The sequence below is a fragment of the Chenopodium quinoa genome, unplaced genomic scaffold (genome assembly GCF_001683475.1).
Source record: "Chenopodium quinoa cultivar QQ74 unplaced genomic scaffold, ASM168347v1, whole genome shotgun sequence".
NCBI classification, from domain to species: Eukaryota; Viridiplantae; Streptophyta; class Magnoliopsida; order Caryophyllales; family Amaranthaceae; genus Chenopodium; species Chenopodium quinoa.
Window position 1 is genome coordinate 962606 of NW_018742651.1, and position 21304 is coordinate 983909.

The 21304-nt window shown below is 34.1% G+C and overlaps 1 pseudogene; it reads left to right on the forward strand.

Moving 5' to 3' along the window:
- Positions 1-431: 431 nt before the first annotated feature.
- Positions 432-2908, forward strand: LOC110722005 (annotated as a pseudogene).
- The last annotated feature ends 18396 nt before the right edge of the window (positions 2909-21304 follow it).

Genomic DNA, 21304 nt, shown 5'->3' on the forward strand with positions numbered 1-21304 from the left:
GAGGAGGAGGAGAGAGCCCTGTGAGAGAGGACTTTGAGAGGGGTTGGGTTTTGTGTTTGCTAATTAAGGTTTGATCAATCTGATCAGTTAATTGCTTACTTGCAAACCTAGGCACCTAGTCTATTTATAATCCTATTATAATTAGACTAGGGCACGAAGCCCAAAACCACTTCTAATCCTCCACATGGCCGACCACCTAGAGTAATGAGGCCCATGATGGGTCTCATCCTCTAATGCTCGATCTAACCCCTTTGTGTTACCTTATAGGATCCGTCCAATTGGGCTTTGGGCTATTTTACTAGTGCAAAGATCGTTAGTACCTCTAGTTATGGCAAAACGACGACCCAAATGTACGAACTTAATTATCTCCATAATTTGATCCATTTATATATCTAGTAATTGCACACGACGAAGACATAACTCCTTCAGACATGTCTTGTATACGGTTGTTTCATGAGATTAAGGAGATTCTCTCTCGCTTTTCAGCCTGTCGTCTTTGTAAGGTTCCGCGTGGATGGGTGGCACCGGCACATTAGTTAGCATTTTGGGCTCGGGATCGTCGCTTCCTTTTTTGGTCTTTTTAGTTAGTGGTTGTTGTATTGTTGTTTCTTTGGCGTTCTTTGTTAAAAAAAACTAACAATTTTATTACTTTTAAAAAAACTTAGACCAACTAAAATTTTATACTTGAATAATAGCAACACAAAAATTATAAAATTCTCGAGATTAAAGTGTTTAACTTTAAGGCCATATACTATTCAATTCACCTTTAAAAAAATTATAATACTTCCTCTATTTTTTTTTATTTGCATCAATTTAACCGGTATATTTATCGAGACGCAATTTTGACCATTAATATCTTTAATTTTTAATTAGTAAAAATTATAACAAAATAATATTATGAAACTAGACATTATGATGAATCTAATGATATATTGTATAATAATATTTATTTATTTATTTTATAGAGGTGAAACATTTAAGTTAACCATGGTATGTGAATAGTGCAAAAATCAAAGTGATGCATTTAAAAAAAGACAAGTGAGTATTTAGGAAAAATAATTTTAGTTCAGTAAAATCAATAACTTAAAACAAATATAATATAAAATCAGTAAAAATATATTTAATTCATGAAAAATAATTTCATTTATGTGAAAAAATTGAAATGCATTAGTTGTTCCATTGCTATATGAATCTTAGAAACTCTGACGTCGATTAATGCATGATACACGTGATTGAAGAGTTCAGATCTGATAATCAAAGTTATAATGTTATAACTTGTAAGTACATTATCTTCTGTTCAAAAAAAATAATAATAAGTACATTATCTTGAGTATTCAATGAAAATCATGCAAACAATAATACATACATGTGGTGCATCAATAATTATTTTTAATGCGAAATAGATAGATTCATAAACAACTTGCCATTAATTAGTTTAATTATGAAACTAAGAAATTAAATAACACGGTAGGTGCACGCTGCGAAACGTCTATTTAAAAGTCGAAGAAAGCTAAGAAAAAAAATATGCATTCAACTCAACAAATCAAATTTAATTATTTTTTCTTTTTTAATCACACGTAATCCTTCTTGTAGAGTTGTAGATCAAATTTTGGATACAACTATCAGCCTATCTGGCTATCTCTATTTCAATGGAGCATGAACAAGATGTAGAAGTGAAGATAATATCACGTGAAATGGTTAAACCATCACTTCTTCCACCGTCGAATCCCACGACGTTTACCCTTTCCTTCCTCGATCAAGTTTTTATACCTTTCACGCACCTTTGCTCCTCTACTACACTGCCAACTACCCAACACCACAAGGCGGAGTTGATATAAGTGCCCTAAAAACATCCCTAAGCCAAACACTTGATCAATTCTTACCTCTTGCAGGTCGACTCTTAGATGAGTCAACCATTTCTTGCAACCATGAAGGTATACCATTTGTAGAAGCTAAAGTCAATTGGGATCTCTCTATAGCATTGACATCACCTAATAAGTTGAATTTGCTTACCAAGTTTCTACCTCCCCCAGAGTTACAGGCTTCTGGGTTGCAACTAATCTCAGAGCTTGTCCCTTTAGCCTTTCAGATCAATGTTTTCCTATGTGGAGGGGTGGTCATTGGTTGCTACATGCTCCATAAACTCCTCGACGCAGCCTCCATTGGAACTTTCTTTAAGTATTGGTCAGCCCTCACTAGTAAGCAATTAAACAACCTACCCTTGCCTAACTTTGAAGCCACTGTCAATGCATTTCCTCCCCTCCCTAAAGGGGAACATATATCTTCACTTAATCTAAATTCAGACCTCTCATCTACACAATCAAAGTCGATTACTTCGATCAAAAGTTTCACATTCGATTCTATTGCCATAAGCAAACTTAAAGCTAGGGCAACAAGTGAGCAAGTTCCTAAACCTACAGCCTTTGAGGCAGTGACAGGATTTGTTTGGGAGCAGACCTTGGCCACGAAGCATAATTTGGGATTGCAATTTGAACATACAACGGTATCAATCGCTGTAAACATGCGGCCGAGGATGAGCCCACCGCTCCCAAGAGAATCCATGGGCAACATCATCATAATGGCACATGTATTAGTGCCTAAAGAAAGTCGTAACAACATCAAGTTTCAAGGGCTTTCTAAGGAAATCCATTCAAGTTTGTCCACAACGTACCAAAAAATTAATAATGGAATATTTCAAGGGGAAAATGCGAAAGATGAGTTTCAACGTTCCATGGCACCTATAAATGATGCCGCCTTTCCGGTTACAAGCTGGTGCAAAATGGGTTTATATGAGGCTGATTTCGGGTTCGGAAAGCCAATATGGATTGTTCCTACAGATGGAAAACAAGCCCCTCTTGCAACGAGGAGTATTTTATGCCTGACTGATTATTGTCATCCGATTAATTGAGATGGAATTGAAGCATGGTTAGCGTTGGAGGAGAAAGAGATGGAAAATTTAGAATCCAAACCAAATTTTCAAGCGTTTGCTTCTCCTAATTAGTACATATTCCATTGCTCTTCAAAATATCTATCCGTCAAAAAAATATCTATCATTTAACCTTCAATTTAGCATCAAAATATTTATTTTATTTGTATGTTAAAATGTCTTAATCTATATCCAATTCATAATTTTTACATTTTCGTTTAATTAATTAATAGAAGTGTGTTCATTTTTTTCCTACAAAAGAAAAAAAAAATAAAAAAGTAAAAGTATTTTCATTTTATATTACTCCTTTTGTTTCGTAATAATTGTCAAATATTTTTTTTTTTGGTGATTTTTGAATATTTGACACAATACATGAGAATGAATTACCATTACTTAACAAAATGAATTGTATTTACCACATCCACCATGACCCTATGAATTTTCTCACCAATTCACCATATATAACATATCCCATTTTCTAAAATGTAAAAACAAATCCCCTAACTTACGCTCGGTTCACTTCACCTTAAAAAAATAATATTAAGTAAAAATCATTTCAGTTAAGTTAAGTAATTTAATTTAAGTTCAGTAAAAATAATTTAAGTTCAGCAACTATAATTTTGTTTCATTAAAAATAATGTCATTTCAGCAAAAATAAGATGAGGTGAACGAGGCCTTATTTTACCTTAGCTCACCTAATGGTCCCACCTTCTTTTCGTTAAACCTTGTTAATATCCTTGAAATTATTTCACTCGTTTAAATATCCTTTTTATCCCTATCAAAATATAAACAAAGGAAATAATCAAAATATTATTGTCACCGTGATAACGGTTAAGGCTTTTCAAATTAAAATACCACATCGGAAGTCTTAAGACCTAACCAACAATAAATATAAATTATACTACCTTCGTTTCAAAAAATATGCAACAATCCCCCTACACTTTCAAGTGGAATATTAAGCGCTGGGTATGAGGAGGGCCCATGATAAATCCACACTTCTAGCCCAAACATGCTCTTGTGTGAGGGGGCGTGATATAGTATAAAACATATTCATGAGTTTCAACCATCAGTTTAACCTTTTGGTTGAGATGATGAACTTAACGAATATGAACCAAAAAAAACAATTATTCAGCACCTAAGTAACCAAAAAACGTTACTCAAATAAAAAATAATCCAAAAATAAATATAAGTTTATGGAAACAATAACAAATAGTTAATAGCTCTCAACACTCTTCCTATCATGCTAGTCATGTTTCAAATACTTGTCAATTTCACTTTATTTCGTCTCACTACTCGTCAAATGATGGGTCATCGTCAAAGGCGAAGCAAGAAATAAGATTCAAGAGGGCTGAGGCTTATATTAAACAAAATAGTACGTTACCCATATTGTATTTCTTACATTTTTATCATAGCGAAAATTTACTTTGAGACTATTATAAATTAGCTTTGATAATAATTTTTAACTAATACTCCCTCCGTATCTTAATAAGTGTAACACTAATTAAATCCGTCGTGTTTTAATAATTGTTACACTCCTTTTTTTGCAAAAAGCTACATTTAAATATTATATCTCTCTGCTCTCATGGTCCCCACTCAAACCCACTTGAACCGAATCCGCAAATTATTGACTTGAACCGAACCCGCCTCAAACTTGAGAATAACCTGGCCTGATTATAACCCGCATATTATTAACATGAATTGAACCCGAGAATGACCCAGCAACCTGATTCTAACCTGCAAATTGTTGATTGAACATAACCCAACTCAAACCCGAGAATGATCTGATCTGATTCTAACCCACAAATTATTGACTTGAACTGAATCCGGCTCAACCCCGAGAATTACCCTAACTCGCTTTAACTCGTTTTAACCCGAATTAAACCCGATCTATTATTCTCTTGACCCAAATGTAACCCGATCTAAACCTGATAAGATGTATGACCTGACTCAAGCATGACCCAACCTGAACCTGACCCGCATAGGTTATGGCGTTAACCCGAATTGACCTGGCCCGAGTTGACTTGAACCACTCTTACCCGACCTAAACCGGACCCGTCTACCCGAATTGACATCTCTGTATATAGTTAATAATGTTACCTTATATATTAATAAAATAATAAAAAAAATTGATTGTTTAAAAGTAATAAATATCAAGACAATTCTAACAAGATCTTACATGACTATTGTGTTTTGTTCCAATGTACAAATCACAAAAGACGGTAAAAAAAAAAGTGCATAAAACGGTGGGAGTAGGTTGAATTGTATGATTCTACTCCCTATATAATTTCAATTCAACCATTATAGACAACCAATTATATCTCCCCAAAAACCAAACCCAGTGATTATCGAATTAGGTGAAAGTGTGAAAAGTCTTGTGATGTGTTTTTAATAAAAATATTTCTTTCTGTTTTCAAAAAGAACTCTATTTTATGAAAATAGCGAGTCCAATTTAGCTTGGTCCATGATAAGGGCCCAATAATAGTGTAGTTGGATCAAGCTCGCACAGAGCTTTCTAATGATATATTATAAGCCAAATTCCGATGAATAATAAGGAAGTTATGATCCAAATACTAATTTGGGTGTGAAATGGTTTTATGGCCCAATGATCTAGTGGAGGGTCTATTAAATATTATTCCTAAAATTATTAGGATTGATTATAATCTTCTAGAATAGTCTAGAAGATTATTTTGAGTTCTAATGGCATTACGATTGATAATTAATATTTTAGAAAAATGATGAACTTGGTTTGAAATAAAACAAGTGTTTTATTATGATAAATCTGATTTAAAATTGATAAAACAGAGCTTTTATCGCTTCATTATATTAAGAAAATAATTCTGTACAAAATCACGTTTATCTTTTAAGCTGTCGCCAAATGATAGGGTTTGTCGCCATGCGTGATTCTTGTCGCATGGCGACAGACTCTGTCACTCGCGACAAGCAGCAGTTTTATTTCGATTCAAATTCTGATTAGTGTCTATCGATTTCGGACTATTTTCTTATAAATAGGGTCGTATCTCCCCGTTTTTAACAATTCACAATTATCAACAATTCACAATCATCAACAATCTCTCTCTCTCTAAAAGCTAGAATCTTATTCTCTCTCTATTCTTTTTCTAAACCTTCCCTCTTACAAAATTCCACATTCGCAGTCCTAGACACACCTAGCCAACTTCGAAGTTGCCTTCTCCCTAGACGTGATAGGTTGATAATTTCTGAGGGTTTTGTCCCAAATCCCTATTTCAATTATTTAATTTAATTATTTTGTTTAATATTTTCCCTAAAGCTACTAACGCGTGTATTATGTTATTAGAAAGAGATACGAGGCATCCAAGTAAGTTGTTTTAATTGCTTTTTTGATATAGAAAGCATGTTTATATTATTTTGATTTCTAGTGTCATGTTAGGATGCCTTTATTGCTTCCTAATATCATGTTTAAGGTAATAATTAAGATTTCTAATATCATGTATGGTCCTATTATCATGTTTGGGATGCGTCCTATTCTTTCTTCTATCATATTAGTATCATGTTAGGGATAAAACTTTGATCTTTATTATTTAGTGACGTGCTAGGGTTTGTTATTAATCTTGTTCGTATCATGCCTAGGATCTTGCTAATATCATTATGCTTTGAGATTATTATTATGATGATGATTGTTATGATTTTGTTACTTATTAATTATTTTTATTGCTTGATCACACCTTTATTTTATGCATGTTTAAAGAAAATTTGTACTTGTAATCACGCTTAATAAGATAATTAATAATCTTGTTTAGGCTAATAAGATTATAATTCAAGTGATCGCCAATAATAGTTTTGTTTGTGCATTAATATTCAACCAACATTGACTAAACAGGTTTAGGGTTAATCTATTGATTACATGTTAGTCAGAAAACGCACATGAATATGACAAGAATAAATAAAGGCCTATTTTTAGGGCAGGTTCAATCTCTTTTAGGTTGGATTTGTACCTTCATTCCCGAATATCCAGTCATGGTTCCAGACCACTATGGAGCTAGCGATCTCATGGATCGTGAAGGGGTGTAACCTTCACCATGTGAACGGTGTACAAGTTCTTAAAACTTATTGGCGACTCTTTTACTCTAGCTTCCTTCCCTTTGGACGCTACCATGCTTAAGTGTATGATCACAGTGGGACTCAAGTGTGAGATGCTTGAAACATTCCCTACAACCATATACTATAACTTTGACTAATTATTATTAGGAAAAATTATCAAAAATAATACAAAGTTTGAGCAATCCGCCAAAAACAAGTCAAACTTTTAATTATTTTTTAATAATACAAACTTTGAGGGATATATGCTTTAAACAAGTAAAAACATATTAGTTACCTCATAAACAGATTATATGGAACACGTGACATTGTATTATTTTTTCAAAACTATTAAATGACGATATAAGATAAATAAAAAAATTACATGGCTAAATAAGTTATAGGTAAAATAACTTGTTTAAAGCGAATTTACCTCAATATTTGTATTATTTAGAAAAAATTAAAATATTAACTTGTTTTTAGCAGACCGCTCAAAGTTTGTATTATTCTTGACATTTTTTCCTTATTATTTATTATGAATCTCAAACAGTATAATTTGTAGGAAATGTCTTTTAGTGGTTTAAGTGCCAAAGTATAAAAAATAAAAGAAAGATTGGATTAAAATAGATACATACGTGGGTAAAATTATTTTTAAAAAAAAATCAAAAGAAATTGAAAGGATAAAACATGTATATTAAGGATCAACAGTTATGTTCTTTGCTTTGAATATGTGGTTTGTTGGTCTATATAATCATTATAGATATTGTACGATATCGCTAATTATTAATAATATTGTTCGAGTTATGGCCAGAACAATTTCAGGTCGAGTATATTCGAGTTATGTTTGGGTCAAGTCATAATCGGGTCTAATCATGTTCGGGTCATTTTAATTTGTGACGGTATTGTGGACCTAGTTCAAATCGATAATTTTATAATTAGCACTGTTAATTCAGTTTGTGAGTTCGGTTAGCTAGGTTAGAGAAAAAATAGTGTCATCGTGGCACCAGACAGTTTTTGTTTGAGTATAATGTAATTTTATTTCGGGATATTTTTGGTATCAGGTCTATTCGAGTCAAGCAATTTGAGTAAAAATCAGACTAACTTAAGATCGAGTTAACTTTGAGTCGGATCATTTCGGGAATCAGATTAACTTTGGTTTGAGTCACTTCGAATAACAGATCAACTTCACTTTAAGGTAGGGTTGGGTAGATTTTGAGTAGTTGTTTTTGGGTCACTCTGATTGAGTACGTAAGGATGAGTGTCAGGTCTTGTGCCACCTTCCAAGTACGTGAGTTCTAAGGTCCTATTCTTTAGAGCTGCTTTACTACGCTCTGATTTGCTCTGTCCTACTCTATTCTTCTCTTCACTGCTCTGCTGAAATTTTCTATGCTCTACTCTACTCAGCCCTGCCCTGCTCTGATCTGCTCTGCTCCGCCCCGCAGTATGTGGAAGTCTAGCCCTGCTCTGCTGAAATATGCTCGATTTTTCTCTCTCTTGCTCTGCTCTGCCCAAAAACTCAAAAGAACAGGGCCTAAGTATACCGTGCGCGGCTAAGCCACTAGTTTGTATAAAAGTATGCTTAAAATCCACTTATGCCCTATTCTTTTGAGCTTCTGAGCAGAGCAGAGCAGAGCAGAGCCGAGCAGAGGAGAGCAAAGTAGATTTTATTATTATTATTATTATTATTATTATTATTATTATTATTATTATTATTATTACCATTATTACTATTATTATTATTATTAATATTATTATTATTATGATAAATATTACTATTATTATTATTATAATAATAAATATTAATTATTATTATTATTACAATTATTAAATATTAATTATTATATATCTTAATATAATAATAATAATTATTATTATTACTATTATTGTCATTTTTTTGAGAAAATATTATTATCATTATTATTTTTACTATTATTATTTTTATAATTATTATTATTGTTTTAATTATTTTATTATTATTAGTAATATTAAATATTAATAATAATTATTATTATTAGTATTAGTATTATTATTATTCAATATTAATTATTATTATATATATTAAGTATGACTTAAAAAAATCTTAATTATTTATTATTTAATGTTATTATTAAATATTAATTAATAATAATAATAATAATAATATTAAATTTTAATTTTTAATTATAATATTATTATTATATATTAATTATTTAATGTTGTTATTATTAAATATTAATTTTAAATAATATCAGTATTATTAAATATTAATTATTAATAATATTATTATTATTAAATATTTAATATTTAATATTTATTATTATTAATTATTAATTATTAATTATTTATTATTATTATAAAATATTAATTATTAATTATTATTATTAAATATTAATTATTATTATTTAATATTAATTATTTTTATTTTAATAATTCAATATTATGTATCATTTTCTTAGTAATTTGAAGCAGAGCATGATAGAGTAGAGCAAAGCAGATTGAAGCAGAGCAAAGTAGAGTAGATTGAAGCAAAGTAGAGTAGATTTCAGTAGAGCAGAGCAGAGCAACTCTAAAGAACGGGGCCTTAGTAATTTATGGGAGATTACCAAGCAAAGCCACTTTGAGGTCACAGCTTCGAGCCCCACTAACTACAAAATGCATGCTTTGGTGTAGGGGGGATTCCTTTACCTCCCTCCTCTACTCTCAAGCGTCGAATTGTGGAGTTGGGTTGGCTAAACCTGTGATAGATGCCGATTCGGTAAGACACTACAAGAATCAGGTCGAATACTGACGGAATGGTTCCGACGGACCTAAATCCGTCGGAAAAATCAATATTTCCGACGGATTTTATTTCCGTCGTATATTTCCGAAGAATTCGAAAATTCCGTCGAAAATCCGTCGGAAATTTCCGACGGAAAATTAATCCGTCGGAAAATATGTCCTTTCCGACGGATTTTTTCGTCGGAAATTTAATTTTACCGTCGGAATTACGCTGTTTTCTTGTAGTGAGACCCGGCCTTCATCTTACCTTAAAAAAAAAGAGAGAGAGAGATTGTTATGTATAGTTGGGCGTAGGTGCATCTAAAGATATTTGTTGATCTTAAGTTTTGATGATGACACAAGGAACCTAAGCAAACCCATAAGGGCTTTAACTTTTGTCTATTAGCTTTGATGTACTTGACAGGTTCTTATATGCAACGAAGTTCTAGAGTCAGAATGGAGCATGGAACAAGGTCTAAGGATGAGTTGTGGATGAGTATAGAAGACAATCAGAAGCCAAGTTCCTTGAGTGAGGAACTGAAGCTTCAGAGTCGAAGCTTCAGTGTCTTCCAAGGAGTCTATTGTATCTTTATTATTTATTTTAGGCTTCTAGTATATATGTTAAGTACATTGTTAATTGATAGTATTTAAGTGGATTTAATTTCAGTTTATAAAGATTTTATTTTCCTTACTTTAGCAAGATTTAATTTTATTACGGAAAATTATCTTTTAAGTAAAAATATCTTATTTATTAAAAGATTTTTTGTTCTGATTTTATCCTATCATTTTGGAAAATCTGACTTGGTAAAACTATTTTTAAAACGGCTTTTTACTTGGCAAAGGAGGTTGAGAAAATAAAGGAACCACTTCCTTATTGTGTGCTTCAGCTTGCTGCCCAAGCATCCACGAACTGCACTTCCTTATTTCATGGAAGTTGTGGTGTAGTGGGAGTTAAGGCAAACGTAAGGTTTTCAACTGCTTTCCTCCTGTATAAATAGGATTAGTTTTCTGTTTTGAAAAGTACACTTGAGCATTACGATTCTTAGCTTTTCTAAAAGAGTAAAAAAAAATCCACTTAAGTCCTTGAGTGTCTTTGTACCTAGCATCTTAGAAGTTTTATCTTGAGTTGTAGTGGGGTAGAGTTTGGGTAAACTCTAGAGTGTGTAATTGCTTTGAGTGAAGCAAGGAGAAAGAGAGAGATTCGAGAGCTCAACTGATTGAGGAATCAGTTGATGGGGAACTTAAGTTCGAAGAGGAACTTGAGTTTAGAGTCTTAATTTGTAATAGGTTGTTTGCCCTATTATTATTAAGAGTTGAGTTTAAAATCCCTTGTGGTCGTGGTTTTTCTTCTTGATTAAGGCCAAGAAGTTTTTCACGAAAAATCTCTCTTGCACTTTAAAGTTTTAGTTTAAGTTTCTTTAAGAATTCCGCAAAAATTACCCTAGTTCCTCTACAATACAATTCACCCCCCCCCCCCCCTCTTGTATTGTTCATTCGAGTCAACAATGGGTATCAGAGCTTGTTCCTCGAAGAAATCAGGAAACCTTGACGAGTTAAGTTCCTGGAATCAAGATGAACAATCACGAGAAATTGGAAGAAGGCTACTCTACACAACGTCCTCCTATGTTCAATGAGAAATTCTACACCTATTGGAAGAACAAGATGGAGATTTTTATCAAAGCCGACAACTACCAGGTTTGGAGAGTGATCGAAGTTGGTGATTTAGAAATTACCAAAACTACTGGTGAAAATGAGGTAGTACCTAAACCCATGTCTGAATTTGATAAGGAAGATTTTGAGAAAATAGAAATTAATGCACTTGCTGTTAAATTACTTCATTGTGGTCTTGGACCCAATGAACACAACCGTGTTATGGGTTGTAAAAATGCTAAAGAAATTTGGGATTGACTTCAAGTCACTCATGAAGGAACTAACGAAGTGAAACGCTCTAAGATTGACTTGCTTATGTCAAAATATGAACGGTTTGAAATGCAACCAAAAGAATTAATTCAGGAAATGTTTACTAGATTTACTAACATTACTAATGAGCTTTTTTCTCTTGGAAAGCAAATCCCTATTGATGAGCAGGTCAGAAAAGTTCTAAGAAGCCTCCCCCAAGATGAGAGATGGAGAGCCAAGGTAACAGCCTTACAAGAAACAAAGGACTTCACAAAGTTCAATATTGAGCAACTTGCTGGTTCCCTCATAACTCATGAGTTGCACCTAGGAACAAGCAACAGTGAAGGAAACCGAGGAAAAGGGTTGGCTCTCAAAGCTAGAGATCAAGAAGACTCTGAATTCGATGAAGAAGAGGCTGTTATGCTGGTGAGAAGGTTCAAAAGAATGGTCAACCGAAACAACAAGTCAAGGAACTTCACCAAGAAACCCTCTACTTCAAAAGCTGAATCTGTTAGTCACAAATGTGGATCTCTAGAACACTTTATTCGTGAGTGTCCACTTTGGGATACAGAGAAAGGTAAAGGGAAGACAAAGGAATAAGTTAAGAGAAACTACAACAAAACTCCTTTCAATAAAACAAACATTAGGAAGGCTATGAATGCTGCCTGGGGAGATTCTGAAAGTGAGGATGAAGAGAAACAGCCTGAAGAAGAAACAGCTCACCTATGTCTAATGGCCAAATGTGATGAAAAGGCTTACAACAATGAGCTTGCTAAAGAGGTATTCCTTGATCCTAATGTGCTTAAAACTTATACTAAAGATGCTCTCATTGATTTAGTGTTTGAATTGGAAGATGACTGGACTCACACTAGTATTCGTCTAGGTGAATGTCAAAGAGCTCTCAAAGTCTGCAAGGAACACAGTACGTTGATTGAGAATCAACGAACTGATGTTCAAAGTAGATTTTTTGAACTTTTTGACAAAAATCTTCTCTTAAAAGAAATGAATGAGAAACTCAAGTTTGAGACTATCATGGTTAATGTAGAACTGACTCAATACAAACTTGCTAATGCTGAAGTGTCTCCAAGTTCCTCCTCTGATTCTTTGCCTAAATTTAATGAGGATTTTGAAAAATTAAAATAAGATCTTGACGAGTTAAGAATTGAAAAGTCAAAATTGGAGAAGGAACTTGAGCTTCAAAAAGAAAGAAGAATTATCCAGTTTGGAATTCCTAAGTGGATAGAGAATGCTCAAACCAAAAGAACTGAAGGTCTAGGATTCATACGTTCTGAGCATAAGGGAAAGAAAAAATATGTAGACCTGCCTAATTATAAAGTATGTACCTTCTGTGGTAAAACTGGTCATCTTGTTGCCACGTGTAACAAGAAGAAACAGTCTGTTAGCAAGAATGTTAGGCAAGTTTGGGTAAAGAAATCCGATATTGCTTCAACGTCCAAGGAACCCAAGGAAACCTGGGTTCCTGAATCTAACCAATAAGTTCTTTTGCAGGTCTTAGTGAGGGGGAACAACACGTGGTACCTCGACAGTGGTTGTTCAAAGCATATGACAGGAGATAAATCAAAGTTTCTCTCATTAGAGGCCTATCCAGGAGGAACTTTGACCTCTGGAGACAATAAAGGGTGAAGTAATTGCTAAAGGAAAAGTAGGAAGGTCCAGTTCTCATTCAATAGAAAATGTACTTTTGGTCGAGGGTTTGATGCACAATTTGCTAAGCATATCACAATTTTGTGATAAAGGAAACTCTATAAGTTTTACCTCTGATTCATGCAACATCATTAATGATAAAACAGGAAGGGTTGTTCTTGAAGGAACTAGAAAAGGGAACACATACATTGTGGGTCTAAATTCTGTTCCAAGGAACAACCTTACCTGCTTGAGTGCCATTAATGATGATCCCTTATTATGGCATAAACGTTTTGGACATGCTAGCTTCTCACTCATGGATAAACTTAGAGCAAGGAACTTGGTTATAGGGCTTCCCTCAGTCAAGTTCCTCATACAACATATCTGTGATGCATGTGTGAGAGGCAAGCAAGTCAGGTCTTCTTTTAAAAGCAAAAACATGGTCAGCACCACAAAGCCATTGGAGCTAATTCATATGGATTTGTGTGGTCCCATGCGTGTTCAAAGTAGAAGTGGAAAGAAATATGTTTTAGTTATTATTGATGATTTTTCTAGATTTACTTGGGTGATTTTTCTGTCTAGCAAGGATGAAACTTTTGATGAATTTGTGTCCTTTTCCAAAAGATTACAAAAGTCAAGTGGAAATCAAATTATCCACATTCGATCAGATCATGGAACTGAGTTTGAGAATTCAAGATTCGATGACTTTTGCAAAGAAAATGGCATGAATCATAACTTTTCAGCCCTAAGAACTCCTCAACAGAACGGAGTTGTTGAAAGGAAGAACATGACTCTAGAAGACATGGCAAGAACTATGCTCATAGCAAGTGGTCTTCCAAGGAACTTCTGGGCTGAAGCTATTAATATTGCATGTTATATTATTAACAGAGTTATGATGAGACTAATCATCAATAAGACTCCTTATGAACTTTTTAAGGGCAGGAAACCCAATATTTCTCACTTTCGAGCTTTTGGATGCAGGTGCTTTGTTCATAATAATGGGAAAAGGAACATAGGAAAATTTGATGAAAGAAGTGATGAAGCTGTGTTCCTTGGCTATGCATCAAATAGCAAAGCTTACAGAGTTTACAATAAAAATACATTGTGTGTAGAAGAAAGCATTCATGTGATATTTGATGAATCTAATATGTTTATGAATGTGCAGGAACAAGACAATAATGATTATGAAATTGGTATGATTAGAGACAGGGAAGAAGATGAAGAAACCTCCAAGCAAACCAAGGAAGTAAGAGAGGAACCTGAGTAAGAACATAAAGAAAATGCTGAAGTTCCTAATCAAGAAAACCCGGAGGAACAAGATCATGGAGAATCTAGCAACGAGAAAAATGGAGAAGAAACTGAAGAAGAAGTGCCTCAAATAGGAGTTCCTGCCAAAGAATTTCAACAAAAGCCATTCAAATATAAAGGCTCTCATCCAACAGACCTTATTATAAGTGATATTGGTAGAGGAACTCAGACCAGATCACAGTTGAGGAACTTCTGTGCCTTTCAAGCCTTCCTATCCATTATTGAGCCAAGGAATCATGATGAAGCACTAAAAGATGCTGACTGGATAATTGCTATGCAAGATGAACTCAATGAGTTCGAGAGGAACAAGGTCTGGCATCTTGAAGAGAAACCTAAACACAAAAAGGTTATAGGGCTCAAGTGGGTATTCAAGAACAAGCTGGATGAATATGGAACAATTGTGAGATACAAGGCAAGACTTGTTGTGAAGGGCTATAATCAGCAAGAAGGTATTGAATTTGAAGAAACTTTTGCTCCTGTTGCTAGATTAGAAGCTATTAGAATTTTAATTGCTTTTGCCTCTTTTATGGGTTTCAAACTATATCAAATGGATGTTAAGTGTGCTTTCTTAAATGGTTTTCTTGAAGAAGAGGTGTTCGTGGAACAACCTCCTGGTTTTGAAAATCCCCAATTTCCTAATCATGTTTTAAGCTTGATAAAGCTCTTTATGGGCTAAAACAAGCACCTAGAGCTTGGTATGAGAGGCTCTCTAAGTTCCTTCTTCAAAATGATTTTAAAAGAGGTAAAGTAGATAAAACTTTGTTTTTAAAATCTGAAGGAACTGACTTACTAATTGTTCAAATATATGTTGATGATATTATTTTTGGAGTAACTAACGAAAACTTGTGCAAGTACTTTGCTAAGCTAATGAGTGGTGAATTTGAGATGAGCATGATGGGGGAACTCAACTTCTTTCTTGGACTACAAATCAAACAAAGGGAAAGAGGTATTGCAATTCACCAACAAAAGTATGTCAAGGAACTGCTGAAGAAATATAACCTTGACCAAGCAAAGATCAACCATACACCAATGGGAACAGGCACAAGGTTAGATGAAGATCTACAAGGAACTAGTGTAGATCAAACCAAATACAGAGGTATGATTGGATCCCTTTTATACTTAACTGCTAGCATACCTGATATTGCATTTAGTGTTGGCTTATGTGCAAGGTTTCAATCTAATCCTAAGGAGTCACACCTTACAGCAGTAAAAAGGATCCTCCGATATCTCAAAGGAACTGACCATCTTTGTCTCTTCTATCTTAGAAGTGATACTTTTTATTTAAAAGGTTTTGCAGATGCTGATTATGCAGGAGATTTGGTGAATAGGAAGAGTACTTCAGGAATGATTCAGTTTCTCGGGCCATGCCTAGTTTCTTGGGGATCCAAGAAACAGAACACAGTGGCCTTGTCAACTGCTGAAGCTGAATATGTGGCAGCTGCTGCCTGCTGTTCTCAAGTACTATGGATAAAACAACAACTAAGATATTATGGTATGAAATATAATAGCATTCCTATCTATTGTGATAATACTAGTGCCATATGAATTTCAAAAGATCCAGTTCATCATTCTCGTGTGAAACATATTCACATACGGCATCATTTCCTTAAGGATAATGTGGAAAAAGGCTTAATTAAGTTAGATTTTTGTGAAACTAAAAATCAAATTGCTGACATTCTTACTAAGCCTCTGAGCAGGGACAAATTTGAAAAGATGCGTATGGAACTTGGTATGATACAATTGAGTTAAGAAGACCTCAAGTTCCCCCAAGGTATAAGTCAATCATGCATGCATTATATGTATCTTACACAATATGTATATGTGAAAACATAGTCCTAAGCATTAGAATGTATGGCATTGCATATGGGATTGTGGCTGTATGTGAAGAAATCAAATTGCATTAGGCATGTTTGTATTTTAACAAACTATGTTGATTTGTTCCTAGTTCCTCCGAAATAATCTATAAGATTTTGTTCTATCTTTTTGTGAATTAATTAACTGGTTAGTTGATTAATTTTATCTACTTAAAATCTTATCTTTTATTTTGAATTATCCTCCATTGCTTATCTTTTAAATTCCAAATTCTTTCCTCGAAATTGTTGATTAAATACCCGTGACCTTTTACATTCAATTCAAAGTTCCTGACCAAAATAATCTGCAATTAACTTAAACCCTTCATGTCAAATCACATTAAAATCTGACCAAGTGAAAAGTTTTGTGTCATCCTTCATCAACCGAAACCTACCCCATTTAATTAACCTTCTACACCTTTTCACCGATCAAATTCACCCCTCTAAATTCCACCATTATAAAATGAAGCCAAACCCTAACCACTGTTCCTCACCACCTCACTCCGTAAAATACACACTCATATTTAGTGACACCTCTCCAATTCCCATGGAAATCTCACCCAAAATTCAAAACTCTCCTCAAAAGGAATCACCCATGGAAATAGAGACTGAAACCTCGTTCAAAACCGTTGCTGAAAAACCCCAAAACAAACCCATGGCTCGCAGTGATTCGAAAAAGAGGAAGATCGAGGCTGAAGAAGAATTGGACTATGAGGAACTGGGTGAACCAATTCAGGGGGAAAAGTCGAAGTCCGCTGCTGTCAAAAGGCTTGAAGCCAGCTCTGAACGTTTCATTCCTGGGTTTTGTATAACTCTAAAGTGGTGCGAATCGAGTAAGTACTCTGAACTTCTTGATATTCTTGAAGCACAAAATTGGATTAAGCTATTTAGTGAATGCTATGACAATGTGATTACACATGCACCTTTAAAGGATTTTTGTGCGAATTTTAAGAATGTGAATGGAGTTTGTGTTAGCAAAGTTAAAAACAAGAAAATTAGTTTTGATGCTGATGATTTAGCTGTTGTGTTTGGAACCCCTAATGAGGGGTTTGATGAGTATTTTAAGGGAGAAACTGAATTAAGTGTAGAGGGTGTTCCTATTGAAAAAATTGTTGAGTCAATTGGGGGTAAAGCTTCCAAAGTTCGAACCAACCATAATTTGTTTTCACCTATTCAAAAGCTGCTGTTTATTTTTGTTCACCTAGCCATCATTCCGAGAACACAGCATAGACATGAGGCTAATCACCTTAATATCGTGCTTATGTATTGCCTTGAAAACAAAATACAGATAAATTTTTCATCCTTGATGATTCAGCACCTCACTCATTGTCTTACCAATCATTTAAAGGTTAGGTATGCAGATTTGATAATCACTCTTTTTGAAAGTTGTGGAATTTACATGACTAACTATAAATCCCTTAAGCTTAAAACAAACCATTATGTCCAACCCAAAACACTTGAAGCCCGAAACCTAATTGTTGTTGAGGGAACTACTCAATTTCTCTCAAAATCCCTCTCTAAGCCTAAATAGGATGAGAGTAGTTTGAAGAAAAAGGAGGATGAAGAGTTGGATAAATGGTTGGAGGGAGAGGACGGTGAGAAGGAAGGTGAACAGAAAAAGAAAGAGGTGATTGTGATGCCAAACCAAAAGAGTACTCAAAGCTCTGGGAAGAGACAGAGTACTAGGTTGGCTATTAGGCCAAGAGGGAAGGACAAGGCTGAGTCTGCTGCAATGGTTGATCTGAGCAAAGAGAGAAACAGTGCACCTGGGGATCAATGGATCCTTGAAGAGAAAACTGGTTCTCAGGGAGAACAGGGCATTCTTCAAGCTTCTGTTGAAAAAACATTTCCTACAGGGTCAGGTTTTGCTGATTTCAACATAGTGAGTTCCACCTTGGAACTTAAGGCTCTCAAGGAGACAGTGCAAAAGCTAGTTGATACTCAACCAAGATTGATTCAAAGGATTGAAGCTCTTGAGAAGGTAGTGTCAGACTTGGTGAAAGCTTCCACAGAGCTCACCTCAGCAATGCATCAGAACACATCAACTCTTTCCAAAGGGCAGGCTGACTTGTTGAAGAAATTGGAGGACTTGGTCATTGAAGAGGTGCTAGAGAATGATGCTGAAGAAGAGATACAGTCCTCTGCCCCTAAAGCTTGATGTTTTGTTTCTGTCTTAGCTCTAAAACTTTATTTTCTTGAACTTGATCTGCCTTGAACTTGTTTTATTTTGCTTCTTTTGGTCTGTAAAACAATTAAACAGGGTATTTTCTTTTGTTTTTGATGTCCTGGAGGAACATCAGCTTGTTTATATGGATGTTTCTTGCTTGCTTTATGACTATTTGCATACTATTTCTGCCTATATGTGCTTTGTTCCATGCTTTGGACACAAACCATTAAAATGGTGCTGTGTTTAGATATGTATATTTGTGTGCATTTATTTTGATGAACGCCAAAAAGGGGAAAAGAAGGCAAACTCAATTGTTGACAAGCTCTCCATCCGTTTATAATAGAAGGTATAACTATATCTTTCATTCAGTTCCTTGTTTAATTTTAGCTAGTTCATTTTTGTTTTAAGTTTTTTGTTTTCTGATTGTCTTTTAAAAGTTTTACTTTGCGAGTTTGCTTAGGGTTGTCATTCATCAAAAAGAGGGAATATTGTTGATCTTATGTTTTGATGATGACTCAAGGAACCTAAGCAAACCCATAAGGGCTTTAACTTTTGTCTATTAGCTTTGATGTACTTGACAGGTTCTTATATGCAACGAAGTTCTAGAGTCAGAATGGAGCATGGAACAAGGTTTAAGGATGAGCTGTGGATGAGCATAGAAGACAATCAGAAGCCAAGTTCCTTGAGTGAGGAACTAAAGCTTCAGAGTCGAAGCTTCACTGTGTTTCAAGGAGTCTATTGTATCTTTATTATTTATTTTAGGCTTCTTGTATATATGTTAAGTACATTGTTAATTGATAGGATTTAAGTGGATTTAATTTCAGTTTATAAAGATTTTATTTTCCTTACTTTAGCAAGATTTAATTTTATTACGGAAAATTATCTTTTAAGTAAAAATATCTTATTTATTAAAAGATTTTCTGTTCTGATTTTCTCCTAACATTTTGGAAAATCTGACTTGGTAAAACTATTTTTAAAACGGCTTTTTACTTGGTAAAGGAGGTTGAGAAAATAAATTAACCACTTCCTTATTGTGTGCTTGAGCTTGCTGCCCAAGCATCCACGAACTGCGCTTCCTTATTTCATGGAAGTTGTGGTGTAGTGGGAGTTAAGGAAAACGTAAGGTTTTCAACTGCTTTCCTCCTGTATAAATAGGATTAGTTTTCTGTTTTGAAAAGTACACTTGAGCATTACGATTCTTAGCTTTTCTAAAAGAGTAAAAAAAATCCACTTAAGTCCTTGAGTGTCTTTGTACCTAGCATCTTAGAAGTTTTATCTTGAGTTCTAGTGGGGTAGAGTTTGGGTAAACTCTAGAGTGTGTAATTGCTTTGAGTGAAGCAAGGAGAAAGAGAGAGATTCGAGAGCTCAACTGATTGAGGAATCAGTTGAGGGGGAACTTAAGTTCGTAGAGGAATTTGAGTTTAGAGTCTTAATTTGTAATAGGTTGTTTGCCCTATTATTATTAAGAGTTGAGTTTAAAATCCCTTGTGGTCGTGGTTTTTCTTCTTGATTAGGGCCAAGAAGTTTTCCACGCAAAATCTCTCTTGCACTTTAAAGTTTTTGTTTAAGTTCCTTTAAGAATTCCGCAAAAATTACCCTAGTTCCTCTACAATACAATTCACCCCCCCTCCCCTCTTGTATTGTTCATTCGAGTCAACAATATTGTACTCTTATTTTGATTATTATTACTCATCAATTGAGCAAAAAATAAATAAATAAAAACCCTTAGATGTACCATACAAGCATACAACTAGATATGTATAATTCTTATTTTCAATTATATTTACATAGTAGCTATTACTATCAATATGTTAGAAATACTTTTCTCCGATACTTATTTATTTACTCCCTCCGTGTTTTAATAAGTGTTACATTTATGAAATCCGGTCGTGTTTTAATAAGTGTTACACTTTCTTTTTTGGAAAAAAGCTACAATAAAATATTATATCTCTCTCCACTCATGTATGTTCCCCGCCCAAACTATTAACCCTATTGTCTTTCTTTTACAATTTAATTAATAGATGTTTTGTGTAAAATATTTCGAAAAATATATTATAGAATTTTGGAAAATCAAAAAATAATTTCTAAAATATAGAAAAGAATTTTAAATACGAAAAATTAAAAAAGAGGTTTGACCAACTATTTAAGGAGAGGTACGATTAGCCAATTAAATTGAAGTATAATGATGGTCACAAAGGAGAGTGACCACATTAAAATTCTTACTCTCCTATTCGTATGATTGATAAAAAAAAAGGGAAATTCTCAATGGTACTCACCAGTTTTTTATTTTTCTCAACGGTGAACAGCAAAAAATTTAATATCTTTAGTACTTATGTAATATTAGTTAATATCAGCAATAGCATTAATGATATATTTTGGTTAAAATAGTTAACTACGGTTAGTTTTATTATTATTTTTTAAAAATTAAATAATTTTAAAATAATTACAAAGAAACCCCAAAAAAAACCACCACCCACATTTTCCCTCGCCACCCCCTGCCCTCCATCCCCGATCTCTTGCTCCCGGCCGGCGCCGACAACATACGCCCCGACTCTCCGTCGCCGTGCTGAACCCCCCTCCCCTTCGCCGCGATTTCCTAAACCACCCAATCCCCAGTCGCATCTCCCTTCTCCTTGCTAAATCTAAACTAATACTCTTCCCTCTTTCTCTTTCTCTCTCTCTCTCTCTCTTTCTCCCCTACTTTCTCATAAACCAAAAATG